Consider the following 8,500-nt stretch of genomic DNA (forward strand, 5'->3'; position numbering starts at 1 on the left):
TACTAACTTTGGCTTGTTTTATTGCACCACTAATAGCATTAACATGTGGCAGGGGCACTACTTAAGATGCAATTAACTGGTTAATCACATTTTAAGTGTAATGTCTGCCAGAGGCCTAAGAGACCGCAAGCGAGACAGTTGGCTTGAGAAAAGAATTAGAGGTACCGCTGAATAGCTGGGTGTCAGTCTTCACTTCCAGTTGTGATTGTAGGTCCACAAAATACGCAGCTGGATGATGATTTAGGTGGCAAGACATTAAAACCAGTTCAACACTTTATTTTTATGACAGAAAATGTGGGATTTTCAGATTAAAAAAACAAATGCAAGCAGAAAGTTAGTTCCTAGGTTTAAGTATCATAAATGTAACTGGCTTTTCTAGTGCTTATGGCAAAATATGCCTGTTGTGTTCTCCTTCCACACACTTGGGCCTGCTTTGATTGCTTACTTTCAGGAATTCCCTGAAAGGGAATAGCAAAATTTCCTGGAGTATTTACAGAAATTAAATTTTAGCTTATCCTGGGCAGATGGTAGGAGTGAGGAATATATTTGTAAGGCCTGTACTTCCCAGACAGAGAACTGAGCCAAGGCTTGGAAATCTCTTGTCCTGCACAGCCAGCTGGAACAAGACCTGGACTAAGCGCTGTCAGCGCTGAGCAATCATGCAGCAGCCCATGGACCCTGGCATAAAAAGAAATGATGATATCCTGAGTAGAAGAACAGAGCAATGATAACATCTGTAAGAGCTGAAGCTTTTCTTGCAGTACTGGCATGACATTTTTAGGGGTGCAGTTACACAGCTTCCTTTTTTCTGTGACTCTAAGAGCCTGCCATACTCATGCCCAAAACTGTCCCCAGGGACAGTAAATAAGCTCCTGGCCATTCAGGGTGCTAGCCAGTAGCCACATCACTCCCTCATGTGCCATAGACTGCAGAGACTGGTGTGCTTTAACCGTGCTAGGCTGCTCACTCATCTAAGATTGGGATGGGCCTTTGACCCCTTGGGGCATTGAGACCCATGTGCTAAAGGCAGCACATCCCAGCCCCAAGTTGGGCTGGCAGCTGGAGCTGGAGGTGTCCTACAGAGTTGGGTCCCCACGTAAGCCCTGAAGTCTGGAAAAAAAAATTCTAAAAAATTCCTGCCCAGCAGCTGCCTAACCCTGGAGGCTTCTCGAGCCCCTTGGCATTTCCCTTGTCAGCAGGGAAGTGCTCTGGGGCCTGACAGGTCTGCTTCAGGGCATGCCCAGCAACCCCTCAGCCTTGCCCAAGATGACCAGCTTAGTGCCTAGTTAATGCCCAAGTTCAGTCAGGATTCACAAACTCGGCTTTCCCCAAGCAAGGCCACACGCGGAGGACTATCCAAAACCAGCCGGTGAGGGTGGGGCGAGGAGTGGGAGCCCCTTCCTGTTCTGTCCAGGCGCTCAGGGGTGAGACCACTCATTCGGGGTGAAGCAGTGCTAGATTCAATCCCCCCCTCCACTTGAGAGCCAGCACTCAAGCCCACATCTCTGCTGGGATCACCCTGCCCTTGGCCTGTTCCACATTGCCTGGGTTTAGCCCCAGAGTAGGTTGGGAGGAAGATACTCCTTTCTCCTCGGTGTTTCCCATTAGCTAGCATAGGTGACTGGACTCAGCTAGCTGCTTTTGTGGATCTCATTCTTAGGCGCTTCATTTTCCTCATGCACTGTCTGGGCCCCGAGGCCAGAGCTATAGGTCATGCCAGAGCGGCCAGGCACCCATGTCACCCTTTGGCTCAGAGTGATCTCAGAACACCACCGAGACATCTTCCCAGGAAGTACACACGGCAACGCGTCTGAAAATGACCGTCCATCTGAAAGGGGACACGGCAGCTTCCAGCTTATTGGGGGCATTTGAGTCATGCTCAAACGCTTACAGGGAAACATTTGATGTGCATTCATAGTTAAAATGAATTGATCCAATCTTAATTACCAATAGGTTGTGATATACTCATGGGTGTTCTTTGAGCAGGAAGAAGCTAATACCAGCTCCATTACTTCTTGTAAATTATTCACTCAGCTCCACTGGTTTCTACCAAAACCGAACTCCACATATGAGTCTGCACTCTAGTCCTACATCCTCTGCACTGCACAATGTCGCTGCCTTTATCCAGTTACATTATTTGGACTTCCTGGAAGCCTAGAGCTGACCAGTGATAACAGCCTGTCCATCAAGGCATCAATAAGGAGTGAAAAAGAGTGGGCACATGGCTCAGGCGAACAATGCAGGGATGCCCAAGCAGCTGCTAGTGATGACTTGGAGTGCAGGGAGGGGAGGTGGGACTGCCCCAAAACTGGTTGACTCCACCGTATCGACTACAGCACTGTCATCTTCAACCACGAGGGACCTGTCACCTCGGTTCCAGTCCTGAAACCCTATCAGTCCTCACAAGCTGAGGGAAGCTGCCCTTGTCACCTGCCCTTGAATCTCTAAGACATGACAAGAGTAGCCAATTTGTGCCTTTCCAAAGGGTATCTGCAGGGCCCTCTGACTCCGCAGGCTCAGACCCTCTCGTCTGTCAATAGCCTTGGAAAAGACGTACACGGCACCAGGGGCTCATCTAAAAGCCCACTGACATCAATTGGATTAACTGATCCAACAACTAGATGATTGTACAAAAGACCTCAGTCACATTCAGATCAGTCCCATAACGTGCATCATGGGCAGATGCCCATTCCCTGAGTTCCTGTGGCCTGTCTCCTGCAGGGAGACACCAGATCTTCTGAAGGGTCCTTTTTCCTTTACAAGAGTCCGTGTTTCTACTCTTTCCCAACTGAATTAGTGCCGCAAGCAAAGTCTTATGCGGGGGAAACCACCTTCCCTGTAGGACAAGGCGCTGCCAACCCCTCTGATTCACTTAGAAAAAAGCTAGAAGCCAAAAAAAGCCGGTCAAACTGGAACTGCTGTACTCTGTGTGCCACAAATAGCACCACAAGCACTGACTTAGGATGCTCATTAACCCTGCTGTGTAAAACAAGCAGTCAGATAGATATACAGGGGCCTGCCTCTCTGCTGCAAATGTTTTTGCCAACAACCAGCCTATTTTTGGGGAGGACAGTGGCCATAACGTACAGCTGTGCTCCTGGGAGGCACTGGGCTGCTGGATATGTAATCGCAGCATCCTTCTGCGGCCTTCAGGATGGGTTTGGTCAGGGCAATACTGGGGGCTCCTTGAAGGAAGGAAAGCACATGCTTCTGCCCATCTCCATTAGGGACAGCTCTAAAGCATATGCTGAATCTTTAGCCTCCTGCATTAACACTTCCCCAAGCAAGGACCTTTTCCTGCAGCCGGACTTTACCTTCTTCATGTGGCTGGCACCAGCTTGTTGCTGTTTGCACAGTGCTTGGATCCACACATGCAGCTGCTAACACTTGAAAGCCATTAAGTATTTTGGACGTTCTGCCTTTTTAATATCTAGCAACAGCCATAGCAAAGAAAGGGTGCAACAGCCCACACCCCTTTCCCCAACCCACTGGTCTATGGTCAAAAGGCAAATGCAAAGATCTGCCCGAGCCAAGCAGCCCACCAGGCTTGTGGTTAAGGCACACAGGGGAGTGATGGGGCTTGCACCATGGGCTGGCTGCCTTTGAGTCCCCAGATTTATAGCTGGGGGGAGGCAAAGCGGGGCTTGAATTCCAGCCTCTGGAGCTAGAGCAAGACTGGTCACTTGCTTGGCTGCTCTTGTGAGCAACTCCACTTATGTCTGCGCATGAGATGACCGTTTTCTTAACTGAGTAGCTAGACTGATTAGCCAGTACATGGCTGCTGATGCCCCTTTTAATCTAGATATTTAAGGTGTTCGTCGCTGTATCGTCTGTCGTTTTTATAGGACAGGGGAGGCCAGAGGCTTGAGTCCTGCCATGCTTGAATAGCTTGGGAATGGCAGCCGCTGCTGCCAGAAGCGTACAGGGTAGAAAGCACGACAGTGCCCGAGCGCTGGCAACCACTGTCCCCTCCAGCACTGATGCAGCTTTCCTTAGCACCCCACCAAAACCCGTGCTCAAGTCTCTCGTGTGTGAGGGGCTCCGTGTGGTTACAGGCTCCGGCTCAAGTCAGCCCCTGTGTGCAAAGGGTTCTGCTCTTTCAGGCAAGCGTTTTCAGAGTGAGGAAAGGAAGTGAGCCAGCAAAGTGGTGGGGCTCTAGCTCGGTGTGCTCTGGGGAACAGGGGGTGGGAGGTGTGGGTGTGAGAGAGAGAGAGAAACCCCACAAATAAAAGGTAAAGGGTAGAAATACCTCCTTCTCTGTGGGAGAACACTCTTCCCAGAACAACCAGTCCATTACTGGTCTCGCAACCCTTTATCTGCAGAGAAGGCCTCCTTGATGACTTCTGATCATGGGTCTGGAGACCCAGATTCCTCATAGCTTTACTGGACACCAAAAAGCCATGGACCTTGCACAGACAGGGGTTACGTCCCTCCTTCTACCTTACCTAGTCTCTCTGCTAACCTCCTTGTGCTCCCGAGAGAAGGGCCCTTTTCCCTTTTGAATGGTCTCGTTCATTTACATAGTTCGGTTTAACTATAGCAACCGTTCTCTGACTTTCAACGACTTCTGCTAGCTTCTTTCTGCTCCGCCGCTTGGCTGCCCACTTCCCGTTCTGAGTGCTCACTTTCATTAACGTGGCAAGGTTAAATCACCCAGTGTTTCGCTTAGGTTGCATCTACTTCTCTCCCAGAGCCGAGGAAGGGTGTTTTGGGGCCCCAGAGCTTGTCTACAGTTGGGAGAGGGGGTAGAGGGAGTCCAGTAAAAGACCTTGCCTTGCCTCAAATCCTGCTTCTCTCATGCAGAGGGAAGACGCTTCTGACTGGTAGATGAGTAATGGGTGCCAGGGGCTGCAGCTTGCAGAGCAAAGGCATTCAAGCAGCACAGCCTGGGCTGGCTCTGAACCTGTGACTCGGGGCCTGCACAGTGGATCATAGACACAGGGCATCCCTCATTAGATAAGGGCCAGGCACTATAACGCAGGCTAGGACGGGTGAGCTGGCAGCTATCACTCTCCTGGGTGCTGGGAGTGGCAGGTGTGAGAGAGAGATCTAGACTGGTAAACCAAGCGCAGCTGCCCGCCTGACTCATCAGGGGGCCGATGAAGGAGAGGATGTGAGAGTTACCACTGGAATTAGCACTAATCTGCTGTAATCCCTCCCTCCCTGGCCTCCTTCACCTTGCGTGATAGCTGCGTCTTTCACAGCCTGGCGTTAGGAGGTGGCTGCACTCCTGCCCCTGCTGCTGTCTGGTGCCTTTCCTCCCAGCACTTGCAAGCACGTGGCATGGCAGCCACCCTCCCTGAACCACCTGCTAGCGTGGTGCACGCCGCTCTGAAGCGCGAGGATGTCTGGCCTGCTATTCTAGCCACCGCCTCTCTTGTTCTGACTTGTCAGAGGTGTGGCCCCGCTGCAGAGACGGGTCCACATGACACGGCTTTGTTTCAGTGCACGCATTTCCCCCCCGCTTCCCTCCTCGCTGATTTTTTGCACGCCTCCCCTGAGATCTCATGGGAGGACTCTTGCTTGCTCTGTGAAGCTGGTGATGGAAGCAGGGGGTGGTGCACTGCAGAGGACTTTCAGAGGGGGCTCTTCCTACACACGGAGAAGGCAGTCTCTGGGCTCACGGGTTGGGCGGAGGCTGGAGCCCTGCCACGGAGCTGGGCTGCAGAGTCCAGTTTATCAAAGCACGAGGTCAGATAGCAGCAGTGCAAGGCTGGGAAAGTGCCAGGCAATGCTGACCAGTGTCTGCAGCCCTCCAACTTTAAACTGCCTGTCCCTGCAGCAATTCCCAGTCCCTCAACAGAAAGGCACACCCCAGACCGGAGGGGAGCCAAGGCCGTTGTCCAGCGGCTCTGCACTTGTGAGGCTTGCCAAGTGTTTTACCCCACCTTTTGGCCCGCTGAAGAAGCAAGGGGCTCTCCCAAAAGGAAATGGAGATGCCAAGTTTGAGTGACTTGCCCCAGGCCATATGGCAAGGCAGTGGCAGAGCCCACACCTCACCTGCTTGCACCACCCTGCTCTCCGAGAAAGCAGCTGTCCCTCACCACTTCCTGGGAGGAAACGCCTGTCGCCTGCACCTCGCCTGTTCTTGCTTCATGCAGGCGCTCCCCTCCCCTCCCCGGCTCCCCCGCCTGCGCTTCACGCCTGTCCTCCCTTCCAGATCCCTGCCCAGTGGGGCCCTGTCCTTGGGATCCTCGCTCCCCGTTTCCTCCCAGGCTTCCTTCAAGGCTTCGTCCTATTTAACCCTTCCCAGCCAGGCCTGCTGCTGGAGCTGCACCCACCCTCCGTGGAACAAGTCTGACCAGGTGGTCGCAGGGCGAGAGGGGACTGACTTGCAGCGGGCATATCCACTGGTAGCCCCTCAACCAGCTGAGAGAGCTGGGGCAGTGCTGTCCTTGCCCTCAGCAGTTTTCTCCCTGTAAAACGGGGCTTATGCCCAGCACCTGTCTTGCTAGTGCCCGGAGAGCCCCGGATAGCACGTGCTGGCTGGGCAAGGGGAAAGGTGATTATTCCCCCGTTGAGGTTCCTTGGAAAGCACTTCAGCAGACTGCCCGGGCGCTGCCACCCCCTCACCCTGCTGTCTCCTGGGTGCCTCCTAGGAGCCGTCGGTTGTGTAGGATGGAGCTTCAAGGGGACATTTTGCAGAACCCCTTAAGGCCACATCATTAGGGCCCCATCCTTATGGGCCAAGGCTTAGCAAAGAGGTAGCATCGCCAGCTAAAAGCAGCCCAGGTCACATTCCTCAGACCTGCCCTCGGGTCTGTCTCCGAAGGTGCCTACGCCAGCCACCCCACCTGATTTCCAGGGATTAGCATGTGTGATGTGGGAGCGGGTGGGCAGGGCTGGCTTCTCCACTGTGGGACCAGGCTCAGCAGGGCATCTGCGTCGACCCAGCCTCAGTGACTTGGAAGCAGGTCCCATTCATAGATGTGAGTGAAGCCTTCGTTTTTCATTTTTGTGTGGAGTGGAAGTATTGTCTTCCTCCATCTCATTCCTCTGCAGGCCTCCGAATGAGTGGTTCCAGGGGGTTTATTCAGGAACATTTCTGGGCGGCGTGACTAAGCCTGTCCATGGCAGCAGGCCCAGCGCCTCGGGCATGTGCTGTCTCCTCTGAGCTCTCACACCGCTGACCAGCGTGGACAGTCTGTTCCTGGGCAGTTCCCGTTTTTGCTTAATGCCAGTTTATCCCAGGAGACACCATCCAGCTAGACAGCACTTCTATTTGCAGCAAGCAGAACAGGAGCTGGTTAGGCAGGGAGCAGGCTGGAGCAAGTATTGCCTGAACTGCATGTTCCCAAAAAGATGGGCCTGTCATAGACTGGCACTGGGACACCCCGGTTCTGTCCCCGTGCCAGCGCTGACTCTCCAGGGCAGATCCTGCTTCACCCAATGTTGCTCAGGAAGGGAAGCAGCACTTCTATGCAGGTAGCACTGAGGCAGTCAATTGACTCCATGGCACATTAAAATCTGGCTAATCTCTCTTCACTTCCCAGGTGTTAGTGACTCTCTTCTTTTGAATAGGCTTGCTGTTCTACTATTCAGACTACCCTTTCTTCTGCAGCGTTGTTCTCTTAGCCATCCCTGGTCGTGGCACTCGATTTCCCAGCCCTGCAGACTGGAGCTGGAGCTAAAAACCTCAACTGGGGTGCGATACTGTTAACCCAGGTGACCATTAACTCAGCTGAGAAAATTAATTGACGGTGAAGGGTTGGCCTCACTGTCAAGTTGCTCAGAAAGATTAGATTTTGCTTCACAAATCTGACTGAGAGGCCCGTTTCATTATACTGACTGCAGGATTAATAAAATAATTTCTCTTGACTATTTTTGCCTAGGGTGTTTTAGTTAGTTGGGTTGTTTTTTTTTTTTAAACTATATATAAATCTAGCAAATTTAGTGCATGTTCCTATAAAGTTTGATCCTAACCTGCATAATACAGCCCTAGGCCTCCTAGCATATTAGCAAAGCTTCTAGTTTCATTCACTGGAGAAAAATGTGTTGCATTTATATGTGCATATGCACCTCACCATGTGCACCCCGCTCTTCCAAATCCTAGATCCGCCCGTGGTTGCTCACACGTCGCACTGGGGACAACAGAGAGCATGGCACCAAGCTTGGCTTGCCGTGGACCTCACGACCGAAGGTGGCCGTACTGGCATCTTAGTCCAGTAGCTCTTGGATTTGTCCTCCTAAGCCCACGGCCTCTGGGGAAATACTTCTGCCCTATATTACAAACAGTCTTTCCTTTTATTTTTTTTACAGACTAGCCTACCTCCTCCCATGCCCAAGGCCAAACACAGGCAGCTGCCTAACAGTGCCCTTAGCATTTATTCCAGAGGAAATGAAACAATGACGCTTTTGTGGCATGCGTATCTTGCTTTTCTGAGTTATGGGCAAACAGACTACATGTTTGTCCCATTCTCTCCAAGGGAAACGATAAAATAAAAATACCCGGTGCTGCTTAACAGGTCCCGTAACATGAGGCCAGCCCTTCGTTGCTGCA

General features: G+C 52.1%; 1 long non-coding RNA gene across 1 annotated transcript; it reads right to left on the reverse strand.

Moving 5' to 3' along the window:
- Positions 1 to 260: 260 nt before the first annotated feature.
- Positions 261 to 7,680, reverse strand: LOC109284753 (uncharacterized). The gene is made up of 2 exons (XR_002092324.2): positions 6,795 to 7,680; positions 261 to 678 (listed from the first exon to the last, which is right to left on the reverse strand). It is a non-coding gene; the product is annotated as an uncharacterized LOC109284753 (long non-coding RNA).
- Between the last annotated feature and the right edge of the window lie 820 nt (positions 7,681 to 8,500).

Source organism: Alligator mississippiensis, chromosome 2, assembly GCF_030867095.1.
Source record: "Alligator mississippiensis isolate rAllMis1 chromosome 2, rAllMis1, whole genome shotgun sequence".
Taxonomy (NCBI): Eukaryota; Metazoa; Chordata; order Crocodylia; family Alligatoridae; genus Alligator; species Alligator mississippiensis.